The sequence below is a fragment of the Protopterus annectens genome, chromosome 3.part0 (genome assembly GCF_019279795.1).
Source record: "Protopterus annectens isolate FY-2018-M chromosome 3.part0, PAN1.0, whole genome shotgun sequence".
In the NCBI taxonomy this organism is placed as follows: Eukaryota; Metazoa; Chordata; order Ceratodontiformes; family Protopteridae; genus Protopterus; species Protopterus annectens.
In genome coordinates this window covers 534,186,662-534,206,358 of record NC_056731.1, presented here as the reverse complement: position 1 = coordinate 534,206,358, position 19,697 = coordinate 534,186,662, and the positions used below count along the sequence as shown (strand labels likewise).

General features: G+C 41.6%; 1 protein-coding gene across 1 annotated transcript in view; it reads left to right on the top strand.

Moving 5' to 3' along the window:
* LOC122796865 (programmed cell death 6 interacting protein) overlaps positions 1–19,697 on the top strand; it is a 1,552,575-nt gene that overhangs the window by 591,320 nt on the left and 941,558 nt on the right. The window lies entirely within an intron of this gene.

Sequence of the window (19,697 nt, the reverse complement as noted above, 5' to 3'; positions counted from 1 at the left end):
AACACATGCAACAAAAGGCTGAAAAAATGTAAGAAGCTTTAAACAGATATTCAGATGAGATGATAAAGGTGAAAAAAAAAATTAGAGACCAAAATAGACTGGCTGAATATGAGACTGCTCAGGAAAAGATGTTTCAAAAAATAATAGAATTAAGAGGACAGAGCTCATAAGGAAATATGAGATTCTCAACTGTACCAGAGAAGGTGGAAGGGAACAAACTGCATTAAATCTATAAAATCACAAATAAGCAACTGAACTGGTATTCCACAGCAGTTGTTAGTTGAAGGAGCACATCATGTGTATGCTCCAAACCTGGCTGTAAGAAAGCAACCTAGACCTTTAATAGTAAATATGCAGTCCTACCAGCAGGAGGAGTTAATTCTGACAAAATTGTGTCAGAAGGACAAAGTACTAAAAGTGGGCGACAGCAGAGAGTTTGTGGAGAATGATTATTATACACAAGACAGAAGAGCAAATTTATTCCCCTATAGTGCCTTTTTTAGGCAATGTCCTGAAGACGCAATTACCACCATAACTGCAACAAGCAAACGAAATCTGAGGGTTATGCTACTCAGCACTAGAAGTCTAAATCTCAAAATGCACTCACTGAAAGCACTCCTTAAAATGGAGAACATCGACTTCTGTGCATTGACTGAGACCTGGTTCAAGGCTCCGGAGAGTACCCCAGCACTACCAGGCTATAATTCATACCACACCTTTCGGTTAAACCTGGACTGAAACACTAAAGCCGGTGGTGTCTCCATATTCATAAGGGATATGCACACCTCCAGACTAGTAGCCCAACATAACGCATCAGAGATACTTCAGGTACAACTAACACTGGGTAAATCTGTAATCCAGGTTGTAGTCTGCTATAGATCCCCCACCATGTCCCAAGACTCCCACTCCACATTCCTAAACATACTGGAAAATATTTGGGTACAACCCAATACTCTTATACTGGGAGACTTGAACTACCCCTCCATTAACTGGGAAAATTACTTGTGTACCAACACACTTGCTCAACGTTTTCTGGAATACATTAATTTCAACGCCCTGGACCAACTCACTCTTACCCCCCACCAGGGGTAGAAACATGCTTGACCTGGTCATTACTAACATGGATGACCATTGCTCTACACCAGTAATCAACTCCTACCTGGTCAGATCTGACCCCAAGCTAATTGCCATGGATATACACATCCCACCCTCACCACCGTAAAAAAACTTCTCCAAAGCCAGTTTTGGGCTTCTAAAAAGAAGTGGCTAACTTCACGACGGAAAATAGGTGCATGACTGCTGTATCATACACCAGTGCACTGTATGAGCACATACCAAAATGAACTAAGACATTCTCCTCCAAAAAAAAAAAAGGAAGTCAATCTGGTGGGTCCCCCACCATAAACAAACTGTACAACAGATGGAAAAAACTGTTGCAGAAAAGGGTGAATTCTCAAGACTGGAAAAACTCCCTTGTTAGCCTCAGCAAAAAAAAAAAAATGAGATCCATCATCAAATCCTCTAAAGCTAGAGTCTGCAGCAATTTTGTTTTCGTAGCTAAAGACCACCACAAGGCATTCTATAGTTATGTCAAGAATCTACATGGCAATACTCTATCTGCTCTGAGTTACAGCACAATTGCAATACATATACAGAACCAACTGATATTGCCAACATATTGGCTGACAGGTTCATATCACAGCTACACAGTTAAAAAAACGCACTGTCCAGAGCCAAGAATACAGCTTCTATGGGACCTGATAATATCCCTGGCTGTGTTCTACATGAATTACAAACTGAACTGGCACCACACCTGAGTACCCTGTCCAGTCGCAGCCTCATTTCAAGCTTTGTTCCTACCAAATGGCACACTGCTACAGTCATCCCACTCCACAAAGAGGGAGCAACTGCAGACCCTGGGAACTACCACCCCATTAGTCTGACAAGTCTGATATGTAAGGCTTTGGAGCACATCATCATGGACCTTATAAATAAGAACATAGGGAATCTCTAAACTCTGGACCCCACGCAGTTAGGGTTTGTGAAAGTAGATCATGCCTGCTCAACCTGACTTCTTCCAGTCTGTCACCAGAGCTGTGGATGAGGGCAAGATAGTACACACAGCATGCCTAGATCTTGCCAAGGCCTTCAACACCATCCCTCACTCAGGAATCCTAGATAGACTCACTAAACTAGGCATAAACCCCTATGTCATAAGATGGGTTACCAACTGGCTCACTGATAGAACCCACACTGAAAGTAGTGGACTCCAAATCTGACAACCCACTAAGTTACAAGTGGTGTCCCAAAGGGATTGGTCCTAGGTCCTTTCCTGTTTGGCACCTACTTCACTGAAGTTCAAGCCAACACAAAGGGACTGTGGCTGACCAAGTTTGCAGATGATTGCAAACTGGGAGCCATTATTGATTCTCCAACTGATGTAGACATTCTACAAAAAGACCTTACTGACACCAATGACTGGTGCCAGAATGGCCTTAAGCTCAATGCCAAAAAGTGTATTGTCATTCCCTTTGGGAAAAATTTGGTGCCCATGAACTACCGCATAGGCGGTAGTCCACTAAACACTGAAGATGTGATAAAAGACCTAGAGACACATTTTGACAGCACACATTGCCACTGTAGTCAGAAAGTCCTGTGTGGCATATCTCATTACAAAACGTTTCTCATCCAGGAAGAAAGGGGTCATAATCCCCCTCTACTCGTCCCTCATTAGACCTATTATAGAATACAACACCCCATTTGGTATGTACCTCACTAGACACCTACAGCAACTGGAAAGGCCACAAAAATACCTCACTAAGAGGATCTTGGGCCTTAGACACATGCCCTATACAGACAGCCTCCAAAAACTCCAGCTATACTCTATCGCCTACTTAGAGGCGATCTCTGCTTGACCTACAAAGCCATGTCTGACCCAGAGCTGCTAGATATGCTACACCTAAAGAAATCCCAATCTCTCCTTGCCACACACCCAAGGGACCTAAACCTCATTACCACAATAAACAGAACATGCTGGAGGGACAGGTTTCTAACCCTGAGACTTCACATACTCTGGAACAAACTTCCCATTCATGTCAAGCAGAACACTTCACTGGCTGTCTTTAAGCGAAATCTTGACGAGTGGATGGACAATAGGAAGTTAACCCTGAGGATCACTTTAGTGGCCTTGATTGACAAGGGCACTGGGAACTAACTTTGGGTGGCATGATGCCAGGAAATCTTCTTGGGCTCTGCTTATGTAGGCTCCAGGTCCATTAGCCTAGTACACAACTATGAACCTATCCAGAGAGTATCAAGATGCAGGTGAGATTCAAACTGCTGTATCCAGCTTTCTTCACGGTGTTCTTCCATGGAGGGACAAAAATAATTTTTTGGTGAAGTACACACTAAGGAGGAATACAAACGTTTGTCCAACAAAAAAGTAAGCTGTGAAACCGTCTTGTTCTTCTGGTAATAAAGACCACGGATACTGTACTTGTGAAACCTTTTCAGAATTTTCAGTGGAAAATGTTGGCGAGAAGAGAGCATGAGTGTTGATTAGAAGAATCGAGAGTACATTGGAAAGGAAGCAAAGATAGAATTTCGGAGAGGAACAGTAATAAAACCAGTAACTTAATATGTGATTACAGTGCAATAATTATATTTGTGAAATATCGCAGAACAAGAAAATCAGGAAATATTGCACTTTTTCAGAATTTGTTGGACTTGTGTGGGACTCTAAAGCATATGCCCTACTTCATGCCATTAATGTTTGGAAAGGTGCTTTTGGGTGGGCAAGAGGAGGGAGAAAGTTATCTGTAAGTAAAGATTTTTTTCCTTAAATAGTGCCAATTTTATACATGTGGTTTTCTTTACATGCTATAAAGTTTTTTTTTTCCAGTTAAGTGTAATGGGGACTGCAAACAGGTGCTGCTGCTTTTGTTTTGTTTTTCTTTTGTTCCACCTTCTCTCTCTGTTCTTGCTCAGTTTTAAGAAATGTAGGCACTGCAGTACATTAAAAAGCCTGGTTAAAAAGCATTATAAAAGAAAAATTAATGTGCTTTTTCTCATTCTTGCATGGGGGAAATGACTGGATTAAATATCTTAGACTGATTTAGTAATGAGTTTTAAGAAATAGCAAGTAAGTGAAAAAGAACATTGAATATTATGAGTTTTTTCTAGCAAATAAGTGTGTGCTCAGTAACCATTCTGCAGCTGGTCTTCATGTTTTCTTGGAAACAGTCTGATAGAGAAAAACTGGCTGCCTAGTTCTCATGTCTCTATGGAGACAGTGTGGTAGAGAAACTGGCTTAAGTGTGGTGGAGAGTGATTGGTTGAGGGAAAAGAGGGAAATTGGCTAGGAAAAAGAGAGAAATTGGTTGGAAGATAATGTCTGAAAGCATTCGGGGGTTTTTCCAACTGGGAGAGCCGTAAAGATGAGACAAAATCAATCAGCACTTAGTAGAAGCACAGGCTGCACCATGCGTCTTAGCATGGATGACCTTTCTTTTTGGTTAACTCAAGTCTGTAAGTGTGGCTGTCAGTTTGGGCCTTTTGTTCCTGTTAGAATAGTAAAACTTCAATATTTGAAGGTATACATAATTTTGTGTGCTAGTATTAAGTTAGTAAGTTTTGGGGGGGGGGGTATTGGGTGTGCGTTTGTGTTTTTTTTTGAGTGCTTTCAATAAAACAAAGTTTTTAATACGTTGACATAGTATCAAATGTATATGACAGGAAGCAACTATTAAAAAGTTCAACCTGCATATATGTAACACAAAAGCTGGAACTAGACATTTAACAAAAAAAAGGTATTATACGTAAAAGGTGGGAATAACAACGTTTTAATACAAGGATGCTTTCTTTCATGTTTTTAAATGTAAATGGCCTCACAGATAAATACAAAGTGTAGTAAACTATGTTAAAAAATATAGAGTGCAAATAGCTATGTTACAGGAGACACTTTGAAACAACTGCATATGTGAATTTGCTAAAGGATTTCAGGATGATTATTCAGAGGAATACCTGGGACAAAGGAAAAGGAGTACTTGCGTTAATTTTAAGAGGCACTCTTCTAGTGATAGAAGAAGATTAAAAGATGATAATGGCAGATTTGTAGGAGGAGGATTATACTCGCAGGTGTTCACATTCCACCTAAAACTGCTATAATGGAGCTTAAGAAAATTCTGGGAGAAATCAGTTTTCAGCAAGGAATATTACTTATTAGGTGGAGACTGCAACTTGACTTACAGCAGTGATGATGTGTCTGGGGGGGCCCAGAACAGAAATATAACCAAGGAGGGTAGGTTTTTGAAGAAATTTGAGATATTTGGCATGGAAGATTTAAATTCAGTAACAGGAGTTCAGAGTGAATTTACATATTATTCGCCAAGATACAAAAACTGGGTTAGGCTAGACAGAATTTACATTTTAGAGGAATTTGTGCATTTAATTGAAGGTCTTGATACATAGGCAATGACTATTTCAGAATATGTGCCAGTAATAGCTAAAATAAAAGCATAGGGTAATGAAATAAAAATGAGACATTGGTGCTTTCCCACCTATCTATTGAAGAGAGAGGTTTAAAAAGCAGTTAGTTGAGATTATTCAGGAACTGTTAGGATAGAAATTTTTTCTGAAAATATGGCTAGGTTGTGGCATAGAATTAAGGTGAAGTTTAAAAATAGGGTGGAAGTAAAAGAAAGGGAGCTATAGTTAAGAAGTAATGACTTTGTAGTGACTGACAAAGTATTGCAGAATAGGGAGAATCTCACAGAACAAGATCAGCTGCAGAATGCTAGGCAGAAAATAACAGATTTCCTCGATAATGTGCACAAGCTTAGAAAGATTGTTGCTAAGCAACTGTCTTTTGATGACACTAGAGCGCAAAAACTTTTAGCATAACGACTCTGATAAGATATTAGAAAGAGCTGTCGCCAAACTTAGGGAGCCTGTAACAAAGAAGGTAATGAGAGATCCTGTAGAGGTATTAGAAATATTTCAGAAATTCCATGAGAGTCTCTATAAAGCAGAGAAATATGAAAATCAAGAAAATATACAAATGGAAATATTTATGGAAGAATTAAATATGCCAAGGTTAGAGGTAGATGAGGCTTAATTGCTAACAGGATCGGAGGACATGAGAGAAAAATTGTGATATATAAGCAATGTAGAGGAAGTCCCCAGGAAGAGATGGTATTCCTGTAGAAGTTTGGAAGATAAGAGGAAAAAAACTGATAAAGATCTGAAAAGTTTTGTTTAACAGTATCTTGAGAAGTACCACCATCCTTTTAAGAAAGCAGTGGTAGCTGTGATACCTAAAGAAGGTAAGGATCTATCAGATCCAGCTTCGTACAGGCTCATTTGAATATTAAACCATGGTTATTAAGTGTTCATGTCTGTAATGGGTAAAAGAATGGCAAAAATAATGCCAAGACTGATAGATATGGATCTGTGTGGTTTTGTGGAGTGGAGGCAAACATTTGAAAACATTAACTTGTGCTTGCCAGTAAGTTTATCTTGTGTATGTCTGGAATATTATATGCATTTATCAGCAGATTTACCTGGATGTCCTTCAAGAATGCAACTGCAGTCCTGACATATGGGTTGTCCTGCCTCAGGCAGCCCTTCAGTCGGCCAGATTCCAAAGTCTGGGTCCGGCGTCGGCTGATGTCACCTCCTCCCCGACGTCAGAGTGGCTGGAGTATAAAGGCATCCGCCGACGCCATCTTCTTCAGTCTTTCTTGCCGCGTGGTGCCCGAAGCAGAAGCAGTTCGCAAGTGCCGGTCGGTCAGCTCCTGTGTTTTCAGCTACCGAAGTCATCTAAAAGCTAAGCACCCCGTTGGGGAACATTTTTTCTTGCCTCAGCCGATGTCAGAAAAAATTGAAAAAGTTAATAATTGTTTGTCTTGTGGTAAACAAATACCTCATAAGGACTTCCATTCTTACTGCCTCCCTTGCCTGGGCCCAGACCACGTTGTCTCGGCCTGTGCTGCCTGTGCTTGCTTTAATAAGCGCACACTCAGGCGCCGGGCAGAATTTGCCGAAAACTTTTTTGGCGAATCTTTCGCTTATATCATGCCGTCGGAACAACCGACAGCACAATTTACCAAAAAATGCAAGGACCGGGACCGACATCCTCGGCCCGCGTCGTCCACCGATACCACGCCTAAGCCCTCCGCGGGTGCATCGGTACCTTCGGAAGTGGTAATTCAACTGCCCCAGGCCGACGACACCGCTTTAACGCGTTCTTCGGTCCCGGAGATTTCACCGGTGCCGGTTGTTGATTTTCCTCCAGAAACCGAAGCTCTAGATTTACCCGACACCATACCTGTGGACAAGGTTACCCCTGCACGTGGGGCAGCTAGACCTCCGGTATCCAAGTCCATCAAGGCCTTTGCATGTGCTAAGGCTGCCAGCCAGGCCAAGGCCCATCCTAAATCTACTACTCAGGGTCCCTCTACTGATAGACAGATCATGACTCTTGCTGCAGATCTAATCTCTCTTATCAGGGTTCTCAGCCGCACCCAGACAGAGGTTCTCAGCTGCCTGCTGATAAAAGGCCTAGAACTGAGCAGACATACACCCTCTCTTCAGATGAAGCCTCTGGGGATTCAGAGCACTCAGATACCCAGGAAGAATCCTTCCAGGCCTATGAGGACTCGGATGCTGAGGATTCAATACCCTCTGCCTCCCCTCCAGAGGATATTTCTTTTGGTGAAGTTCTCCACTCCATCAGAGAACATTTTCAGTGGCAGGGTCAGGAATTTTCTGACTCCAGAAAAAGGCTACGTACCTTCCTTAAGCTACCCCAACACAGACCTTTAGCTATTCCTTCAGTGTTGGATGTCCTTGATGATGTATACTCAGATTCCAGTGCTTCGCCTGATTCTCTCCCTCCTGCTCTTGTCAAGCCTGACAGATATTACAGGGTCCCTGAAACCCATAAGCATCTCTTTAAGGCCCACTCTGTGGATCTAGAAACTATTTCACAGGGCCCCAAGGGAGTGGCTACTTCCTCTGCCAAAAACCCTCTGCCCGCAGACAGGGAAGGCAAGTCCCTGGAGCGATGGGTCAAAAAAGTTTATACCTCTTCCACCCTTGCCATGAGGTCACTCAACTGCCTTTTTCATATGTTTCAGTACCAGGATTACTTAATGGATGATTTGCAGAAAAGGTTAGCCTCTCCTGAGCCTATAGATAGAAAGGCATTGCAGGATTTGGTTCATAACACTCAGCAGGTTAGCAATCATTTTCTTCAGTGTGGTTATGATGCATTGGAAGCTTCATGTAGGGCAGCCATGACAGGGGCCGTTATACGTAGACATGCTTGGTTGAAAGAACAGCCACTGCCAGACCATGTTAAAGTTAAGCTCCTGGATGCACCTCTGGAAAAACAGAAGCTTTTCGGTGCTAATGCACAGGATGTGTTGAAGTCTATTGAGGAAAAGGCAAAATCAGTACAGACTGTCAAGGATTTCCTCCAGGTTCAGATTCAGCAGAAATTGGCCTTCAAAAAATTGGTCCTTTCCAGACTCTGACAAGTTTCAAAGGGGAAAAAACAGGCGTGCTCGAGGTAGAGGGCAATACCGAGGCTCCTACAGGGGCCGCCAGTGGCAACCACCAAATCAGAGGAGTGGCGCAGGGAGTTCACCTGCACCACAGGGACAATCACAATGACTTGACTTTCACTCCACCTACCAAGGCTCAGAGAGAAGCACCTCTAGGCGGAAAATTATCCTTCTCAAAGAACTGGCACATTTTAACCAAGGACAAATGGATTTTGGACATAAGACAGAGGTTACAGGTTCCACTTCCACACCTTACCAACGAGACAAGGCATGCCAAACCTGCCACAAAATCAAAGGGCAGAGGCTCTCTTACAAGTTTCAAAGCTGTTACAAATAAAGGCTATAGAAAAGGTTCCTCCTCAGGAACAAGGCCAGGGATTCTATTCAAGACTGTTCCTTGTTCCAAGAAAAGAAAAGCAATGGAGGCCTATACTGGACTTGTCTGTTCTAAACACCTTTCTCATTGTGCCAAAATTCAAAATGCTGACTTTACAGCAACTCCTTCCCATGCTGGGCAAGGGGTCTTGGCTGGTTAATCTGGACCTCAAGGAGGCATACCTGCATGTCCCAATCAGACACAGCTGCAGAAGATACCTCCGATTTCTTGCAGGAACAGAGCATTATCAATTCTCAGCATTGCCGTTTGGCTTATCTACTGTGCCCAGAGTATTCACGAAATGCCTGGCATCAGTAGTTGCACATTGCAGACTCCAGGGGATTCAAATGTACCCTTACCTGGACGACTGCCTCATACAAGCAGACCGCAAACAAACCTTGATAAAAAAACTTGGACTATGTCATTCAGTTGCTACAGGCTTTGGGATACACAGTCAACATTCAAAAATCAAGACTATTGCCATCCCAAAAGATTATTTTTCTAGGAGCAAAACTGGACACACAATCACAAATGGCTTTCCTCAGAGGAGAAACAACAGCATTTACCAGATTACTTCAAAAGCCTGGCAAAACTTACCCAGCTGACTGCAAGGAGGATCCTGCAGGCCCTGAGTTTCATGGCATCTTGCATTCTTCTGAACCCTCTGGCAAGACTACACATGAGAAAGCTACAATGGTACCTAAAAAGCTTATGGTCTTAACACAGCCACAACCTAGAAGACGTAATACCACTCACTCCATGCCTGCAAAGGGAGTTTCTGTGGTGGGCACAAGCAAGCCATTTAAACCAAGGCATGCCTTTCAACAAAGCTCAAGCAAGTCAAACCATTACAACAGACGCCGCTGATCATGGATGGGGAGCACACATGGAGGACAGATGCATTCAAGGTCAATGGACTCCCACGGAAATACCTCTGCACATAAATCAAAAAGAGATGTTAGCAGTGATACATGCAATAGAAGCCTTTGGAAAATCTCTTCAACAAGGCCATCTGCTAATAAGGACAGACAAACACCACTGTCATGTGGTATATAAACAAACAAGGAGGCACTCACTCGTATCCCCTCTGCAGACTAACAATGGCTCTTTGGGAAAAGTCCCTGAAACTGAACATCTATTTACAATCCCAGTTTGTTCCGGGCAAGGACAATGTTCTGGCGGACAGGTTGAGCAGAAATTTTGTGGAGCCACACGAATGGATGCTGCATCCACACTTTCTCAAAAATAACATCTGCATGGGGAAGACCGGACATAGATCTCTTTGCTTCTCATCTCATTCACCACTTGGACAGGTTCTGCTCAAGGACACACCATCCTCTAGCCTGGAGAACGGATGCTCTCTCCTTCAGCTGGAGTACCCTAAACATCTATGCATTCCCTCCTCTACCATTACTGACCAAGGTGTTACTGAAGATCAAAGCAGAGCAACCAAAAGGAATATTGATAGCTCCAGACTGGCCGAGGCAGCATTGGTATCCCTTGCTACTGAGCATAACTCACACCAAACCGTGGCCCTTGCCCCAATGGCCTCTGCTCCTAACTCAACACAATTTCAGGACTGTTCATCAAAACCTGCAAACATTACAACTGACAGCTTGGAGGGTTCAATGACTTTGACCCATGTCCCCCTCTCCGAAAAGGTTCAGGAAATCTTGCTGGAAGCACGCAGACCTTCCACCAGAAAAACCTATTCGGCCAAGTGGAAGAGATTCATCATCTGGAATGCCAAAAAGGGCCTGGATGCATCAGTGATGAGCATACCTCACATATTAGAATACTTGGCAGAAATGTTTCATAGTGGCCTCTCATATTCTTCCATTAAAATTCACGCTTCAGCAATCTCAGCAAATTACAACTGTGACCCACCTGTGTTTTTGCATCCCTTGCTAAGACAGTTTCTAAGAGGGATAAAGAATATCAAACCTCCCAGAAAACCACCAGTTCCAGCATGGGACCTCAACTACATCCTGGAAAAATTAACTCTTCCTCCTTTTGAACCAGCATCATCTACAGAAATGCAATTTCTCTCCTGGAAAACTGTCCTCCTGTTGGCAGTTACCTCAGCAAGAAGAGTCTCGGAGATACAGGCCCTCATGGCAGTACCTCCATTTCTCATTTTCCATCAGGACAGGGTTTCCCTAAGGACCAATCCTTCATTCATGCCAAAAGTGATATCCAAGGTGTCTCTAAATCAAGCAATTCACCTGCCTACTTTTTCCCAATCCTCAAAACAAAGGGGAAAAGCTGCTGCATACTTTAGACACACACAGACAATTACGCTACTACTTGGACAGAACAAAGACCACCAGGAAGTCTGACCAACTATTTGTAGCCTATGCTGCCGGAGTACAAGGAAAGGCAGTCTCCAAACAGACAATTTCAAAATGGATTGGACACTGCATCAGATTCTGTTACTCCTTCCATGGAAAGGGTGTGCCAGCCAATATTAGACCACACTCAACCAGAGCTATAGCCACATCCACAGCCTTTCTAAGAGGAGTGGCTACAAAGGACATTCTAGAGGCTGCTACATGGAGCTCCGTGCATACATTTACCAAACACTACAACCTGCCTTTATACTCCAGATCCCGAGCAGGCTTTGCTTCTGCAGTCCTGCAGGGTCTTTTAGCTACACCATCCCTTACATAGATCCTACCACCCCCAGCTTGGCTATGGTATTCAACCCATATGTCAGGACTGCAGTTGCATTCTTGAAGGACATAGTACAGTTTTGTACCTACCATAAATGTAGATGTCCGATAGATATGCAACTGCAGTCAGGTTTTCCCTCCCTCCTACCTCTGCTTTTTTCCTTGGGTCCATTCTCCCTCTCCTTTTTAGCTGGGGATATCTGTTATGGTGTATCTGTTTATTACTGTTGTGCATGTCTGAAAATTTTTGATTATCCATTCACAAAGTTTAGCCTTCCTTGGAGGGCACCTGGCATCTGGGGCAAGAAACACTGAAGAAGATGGCGTCGGCAGATGCCTTTATACTCCAGCCGCTCTGACGTCGGGGAGGAGGCGACATCAGCCGATGCCAGACCCAGACTTTGGAATCTGGCCAACTGAAGGGCTGCCTGAGGCAGGACAACCCATATGTCAGGACTGCAGTTGCATATCTATCGGACATCTACATTTATGGTAGGTACAAAACTGTACTTTTTACATATCTGTGGCAAATATGGAGTTTGAGCTACAGTCGCTCTGCCTTTTGCCTGTGGCTCTGCTTTACTTAAGTGCTCCTCTCTAACTTTTTCTCCGAACCTCTTTATCTTTATCTACCCTCTTGTATAAGCACATTCTCTAGTCCCAACTGTACTGTCCTCCTCAGGTTCTCACTTGCACACACTGACTTTCCTGGTTTATTTCTTTCTTCTTTTACAGTCCTGTATCCCTCTGTGACTCCTCTCTGTCCAACTACATCTTTCTCCAACTCGCTTTTTCTGTATAAGCATCCTGATTAGTCAGTACTTATTTTTGTTCCTATTCAGTTTTTTATTCTCTGCTTTCTATCTTTTACAGCTCAGACTACCATCGGTAACTACTTCCCATCTAACAGCTGTATCCCAGCGTACTTTTTGGATTGCTGCTTCTTTCTCCTGGATTCCCTGAAACTCTATTGCCAGTCAAACAAGGAAGAACTTCACAGTCTTCACGCACAGTAGGGGCTAACCTACTATTTTGCAGCTGATCTTTATTGCAATATTTTTCTTAATTGTAGTGGCTTGCTCACGTACCTGCCCCGAGGGTATCTCTGTACCCTTTTTTTGTTGCCCATTCTATGTTTAAACATTGTTAAATTGACTGCAATTCCCCTTTTAAGCCACCAGATGGCAGCATAGTACAAGGCATTTAATGCGTATTGAACAAACTCAATTAAAACTACTAAGGTAAGATAGAACCAGCCTTCTCCTGTACCTACTACCACAGCTTCCCAATTAAGTCTGCTCTAACTTGTACTAATATTAACAGTCTGAAAAGCCCCTGACAATCTTTTTCACCTTTACAACTGTTTTTTTTTTCTGAGTAACATTGTCCAACTTACCTGCCAACAACTATCTCAGTGCTGTACATTGATTGATTCTTTTTGTTGGTACTCTTGTCTCTGTCAGCTGCCGGGTATACCCGCTCCATTCGCCCTTGCTGCACTAGGGCTCACTCCACTCCTGTACCCTGCCCCCCATTCCCACCCACCCCCTCATCAATTACATTTATACCTGACCTTAACCCACCTACCACCCATACTCCTCTCACACTCCTCCTTCTCCACACTCCTCCCAATTACAACCCAGTCTGTTACTCTCCACATCCTTTCTCGTTAGCATCATACACTCCACTTCTACTCCACCTGCTCCTATCAGCTCACAACCTACTTCCACACCCTCCCATTAAGTCCAACTCCCACCTTTTCTTACTGCCCTCATCCATAACCTCGATAGTTCTACCTTATTTTTATACTCCTATACTTTCTATTTTACCATTTTACTCCCATACTTCTACTTATATATCCCTACAACCTCATCTGTATTCCAATCTTCCCTCATTTTTACTCCATAATACTCACCGTGTCGTTATATTCCACACTTCACAATAATGCCTCTCATATAACATCTTTGTCCTAACCTTTATTTGTTTATCTCTTTCTCGTTCTAAGACTCTCATAATTTCTCCCAATCTACTTACCTCCTTCACCCACATCTACAATATCATACCACACTAACAACCTCCCCATCTACTCTACAATCTGCTCTTCTCTGTATGCCACTGATTTAATCCTACAAAAGAAACTGTCTTTCCTCTCTCCACAACATAGCCTTCCTAGCAACTACATCCACAGATATAGTCAGAGAAATTCCGACTCCAACACAGGAATCCACAGAATAAATGATGAATGTCGACCACAGTGTTCAAGTAGAACGGCAATAAGGCACAAACCAAGAACTCGTTGCAAGTGTAGGCAAAAACCAAAGCACACTGTGACATAGACTAGACATACATGTGGTTTTATGATTGACTAATTGGAAAATTGATTGATGATTGGCAATCCTTTAGTATTTATTTGAAGTAAGTTGGGATGTTAATTAGGACTCTGAAGAAGCCAGTGGACCTGGTGAAAGCGCTTAGTCCAAGTGTTTTTTGCTGCTATTGTGTGGTGGAATAAATAATCTATTTTACTCATTTACTTTAGTCACAGTGTGCTTTGGTTTTTGCCTACACTTGCAACGAGTTCTTGGTTTGTGCCTTATTGCCGTTCTACTTGAACACTGTGGTCGACATTCATCATTTACATCCACAGATATCTCCAGAACCCAAAAAAGAAGCTACTACTTACTACTCTTTGTTCACTGCAACCTAGTCCTGTGTGGTGACATGCATCCTAACCCTGCCCCCCCCCCTCATAATTCCCCTAACTCCACAAAATCCCTAAATTTCAGCACCATTAATCTCCAAAGCATAAGAAACAAAATCACTCAACTGCATGTATTGCTAAGCCAATATAAACCTGACTTCACCGCCATCACTGAGACCTGGCCAAAACCATACATCAAAGATTCTGAATTCCTAACCCCAAACTATTCCTGTCTGAGAACAGACAGACTTTATAAAAAAGTGGTGGCATTGCCTTACTATACCCGAGCACCTTAACAGTAATTCCTTATTCAAAACTCATTCCGCTTTTTTTTTTTTTTTTTTTTTTTTTTTTTTTTTTTACAGCAGAGCTACTTTTCACCTTCCTACAACTCAATGATTGCAAACGCCTTTGTATCATAGTCATATGCATTCCCCCAGGTAACAGTACTCCCATTGTAAAAGAAATTCTTGCTTGGACAACCAATAACATAAAAAATGAAAATTTATCCTAGACGATGTTAATATTAACTGGCTAGATATCTCCAGCAGCAACCTCCACATTTATACTCAGCTAATTTCTGATGTAACTAGACCTGACAATAAGAATGACAAAGTTTCTATTTTCGATTGGGTCTTGTTTACCAACCCAGATAAAATCTCCTCCAGCACACACCCAAACAGTATTAGCGACCACTCTCCAGCATTCTTAATATGTAAACCCACCTCTTTACCAAACATTCACCAATATCGATATACCAGAGATCTTACCCACTTCTCCCTTAACACCTTCAATGACATCTTGCTGAATACCATCTGGAGTCCACTAAAATTTCTGCGACTTAATGAAGCTGTGGAATTCCTCAATTCTGCATTTCGTAATATCCTAAATAGCCTTGCCCCTCTCCGGCTAAAAAGAATCTAGGCAAAACATGCCAGCTGGCTTACCAAGTCCACAAAGCAAATTATGGCCTCTAGGGATAAAGCCTGGAAAGCCTGGCAGAAAAACAAAACCCTATCCAACCTCACACAATATAAATATCTTTGTAATCAGGCAAAATGTTTAGTTATCAAAAACAAAAAAAAAAGAATACTTCCAAATCCTCCAATACCAACATAAACAAACCCCCAAGAAATTTTGGGGAGCACTCAACTCTCTTCTCCATCCAGGATCTAACAATAATTCATGCCCAAACCCAGAAAAAAATCCTCTCAGCTAGCCTCACCCTTTCACACACATTTTATTGAAACCTTCGCTAAACTCACTACCACCTTCCCACGCATCAGTACAGATCCACCATTAGTACATTCCCCTTCAAATCCTCTAACTACTTTCTCACTCTCGCCCATAGCCACCTCCACTATTCAAAAACTTCTTCATAAACTAATACCATGTACTAATGCACCAGACAACCTACCTGCACAATACCTACAACTATCAGCCGCCTCCATTGCATACCCCATCAGCATCCTCCTGAATAGATCCATTCAGTCAGGAATCATGCATACCTGATATCTGTTAAAAAAAACATTTGTTCTCCCACTTCATAAAGGCGGCAACAACTCAGACATCTCAAACTTCTGGCCTATCACCATTCTTTTCCCCATCTCAAAAATGCTAGAGAAGTGTATTCACACTCAGCTCCTTACTCACCTGATAAAACACCAACTCCTTTCCCCCACTCAGCATGGCTTTAGGCCCAGGCATAGCACTAACACTGCCCTCATTTCCTTCTTGGATACAGTTATCAGAGCTCAAGATGCTGGCTCCTTAGTCTCTACATTCTTTCTTGAGCTATCCAAGGCATTTAACACAGTTTCCCACTCCCTTCTGCTAACTGAACACTCTGGCCTTGGCATATCTCCCCCTACCATACACTGGTTTGCTAACTATCTCAGCAATAGGCAGCAATCCGCATTATGCCAGCAGTTTTCTTCCCCTTTCATCACTACAAATACAGGGGTACCCCAGGGTTCAATACTGGGTCCCCTTTTTATTCACCATATTTGTCAGTAACTTTCACACCACTCTTACCCACAGTGCTGTTATCCAATACACAGATAACTGTACGATTATCTGCTCTTCTAAATCTGTCACCGCACTACAGTATCTTTCCCAAGAAGCATTTACTTAAACTGAAACCTGGATGTCTCAGAACTACCTCGCCCTTGACCCCAATAAAACAAAACTTAATATTTATCCCCACAAAATCCAGCCCTGTTGAGAAGTCCATATTCTCTGTTCATTCCCAAAACAACACTCTCATTGAAGTTGTCCCTAGTACCAAATTTCTTGGTGTTGTCATTGATGATAAATTGACTTTTGACCTTCAAATCTACAGTAATTACAAAAAAAACATCAAAAGCTAGGTGCCCTTTATAGGCAAAACTATTTTCTTAGCCTCGCTGCTAAAAAGGCCCTTGCTTTATCTTTCCTACTTCCAACTCTCTTATGTGGAGCCCCCATCCTTGCCAATCTACAGTCTTCCTGAAAACCAAACTTGACTCATGCTACAACAAAGTTGCCAAATTCTTTACAAATGTAAAATTCTCTTCCCACCACTGTTCCTCTCTGCAGCAACTAAATTGGCTCAAATTTCCTCACTATCTCACTTACATTCAATTAACTACTGTCCATAAACTTATCTACCAACCAACATCTTGCCCATCCCTCTCCTCCATTCTGACCATGTACCAACCTAATTGACACCTCAGGTCTGAAAAAATGTTGACTGTTGAGAAACCTAAGCTCTCAGCTGGCCAAATATTGTATTTTTTCACTGTCTCTAAGCTATGGAATAATCTACCTCCGTCAGTCAGGACTATTAGTAATCCTGCTTCTTTTAAAAAAATCCAGCGGACTTCATCACTCCTCTCACTGGCTATGCGCCAGTACCCTAACAAATAACCTCAAAACCTGACCTCCCTCAATGGAACCTCTTATCACTTAAATTACTGGTATTTCCTCTCCTTCTCTCTACCATACTAACTCCCTCTAGTGTCACTTTTAGCTTGATCTTTCCCTACTTTTGCCCATCTGTCTCCTCCTATTCATGCTTTGAAGCTAATTCTTCTCACTGCTAAAAACTCTACCTACACATTTTCACTTGCATGTTAATTGAATGTATTCTGTTTCATACCATGTTTCTACACTATTCTTCATTGTTATTCCTTTTACTACAGTCTACTTCTACTGCTCAATATACTTTGGATTGTGTGCAGCACTTCAGTGTATGTAAGTAATGTGGAGTTTTCCTCCCCTGTATTGTGCATAACATTTCTGTGTATGTAATCATGGGAGCTTTTCTCCCCTGTATTGTGTGAAATACTGCTGTTATATGTAATTAATGTGGAACTTTTCTTCCCAGTCCTCCACTAAAAATGGGCACATTCTTGGCCTAGTAGACATTCCTGGTAAACAATTGCAATAAATAAACAGAGCTTTGATAATCGAGGGAAGCAGAATGTAAGACAATACCATTGTTGGTGTGTCTTGATGCAGAGAAAGCATTTGACAGAGTAAGGTGGGACTATGAGCAGGGCAATGGAAGCATTTGCATTTCCTGGAAAAATAAGATTGATTAGGAGAATATATGAGGGATCGAATTAAAGTGGGTGGGGGCTTCTCTGATAATTTCTGCTTGAGCAGAGGAACCAGGCAGGATTGTTCTTTTTCCTTATTTGCATTATATTTAGAACTACTGGCAAAGAAAATAAGGGACTCAGAAATTCAAGGATAAAATTGGTATGGTAAAGAAAAGCTGACTATTTGCAGATGTTGTATTGGCCTACAAACAAAGGAGACTAATGCTGTGTATAAGCACAAACAGGTTTGTGAGAATGCACATTATTTATTCTTTGTCTTGGAAAGGGTGGAAAAGGATGGCCAAAGTGGACTGCGGGAGGAATGTATAGAATATAGAGAGTTGTGGTGGCTGATCACCTTAGAGGCCAACAAACCACCAGGCCTGAACGAACATATTTCAATAGCCCCTCTACTTAAGTTAAGAGCGGCTAAGTTATGAAACATGAATGTTTAAGTTTAGTAGAAAGAAATGTTCTCTTAACAAGAAAACCTATGTTTAATTTATTTAAGGTTCTATAGGAAGTTCAACAGGTATTTAAGGGGGTTTTATTTATTTTTCTTTTCATATGCATTTTTATGTTCAGTTACAGTTCTTGCTGCTTATCTTTTTCAGACTTCCACATTTATTCACACATTTTCATAAACATCTGTTTAACATATTTATTAACTTTTAATTAGTAAGAAATTGAAAGTTGATTTTATTTTATTAATAGTGTTGGATGAAGTTGCATGAAAGAGCCACAAGATGGAGCTCCAAGTTACTTTTGAATTTGAATAAAATAAATGTTTTAATTTGTACTTGAAACATGCTTTTTTAACATAATGAAATGAAAGTTTGTGTTTAATGTGTTTTATGTGAGCAGTTCTTTTACTGTGTAACAAAAAACCTCAAATTGATCGATGACTACAGTTTTTAGAGAAATGTTTTTTATAACAATGTTTTTTATTAAATCTTGATTGGTTAATTATTTGATTCAGCCATATAAACAAGTACAAAAGACTTATGGTATGGCACAGCCCACATCTGAGGAAGTGCTTTGTAAACAAAAACGTATAGCTGGGCCTTTGTTGGATGTAGTTGGTCTTTACTTCATTAAATTGCGATTAAAAGCTTCCATGCTGTTCCTGGCTTTATTGTTTTGCTGGACAAGCTGCTTCTTTTTTATTAGTATGGAGCTGAAGCTTCTGTGAATTGGTGGACTTGTTAGATTTTTACATTTATGGAAGGTGAAACGAACATGAACAGGTAGGAAAGAAGGAACTGGGGCAAACTAGAAAGTTGATTGGTCAACTTTCGCAACTGATAGATTTACTGATGCCCCTAAGCCAATCTGTGATCATTGTAGCATCTCAAATTCAAGGAGGGTGGAACCAGGAAACTGTGAATAATGGAGTGAGGAGACACCAGTACGAAGCACACAGTGTCTTAAATCAAAATGGACACAATGGTGGAAATACTAACGGATGTAAAAGCTTGGAAGCTGAGTGTATTCGTACACCGATGCTTCTTAGAAGCTCAGATCAGTCTGGAGATACAAATTCTGGCAATTTAACTGCTATACCACTGGGGCAAGACCCAAAGGCTTTAAATACTGATAGATATAAGCGGGCTGAGTTAAAGGAATGGCTACAGGTTAGTTTTTCTTCCAACTTTCGTGATAGTGGTAAAACCTGGGCCAGTAACACTCATATAAAACAAAAGTCAACAAGTTCCATAAATTATGTAAATACAAAAGTTTAGATATTGAGAATAGTTATTTAAAGGAATGCATCAATGAAGGAATAGTCCCTAAAGG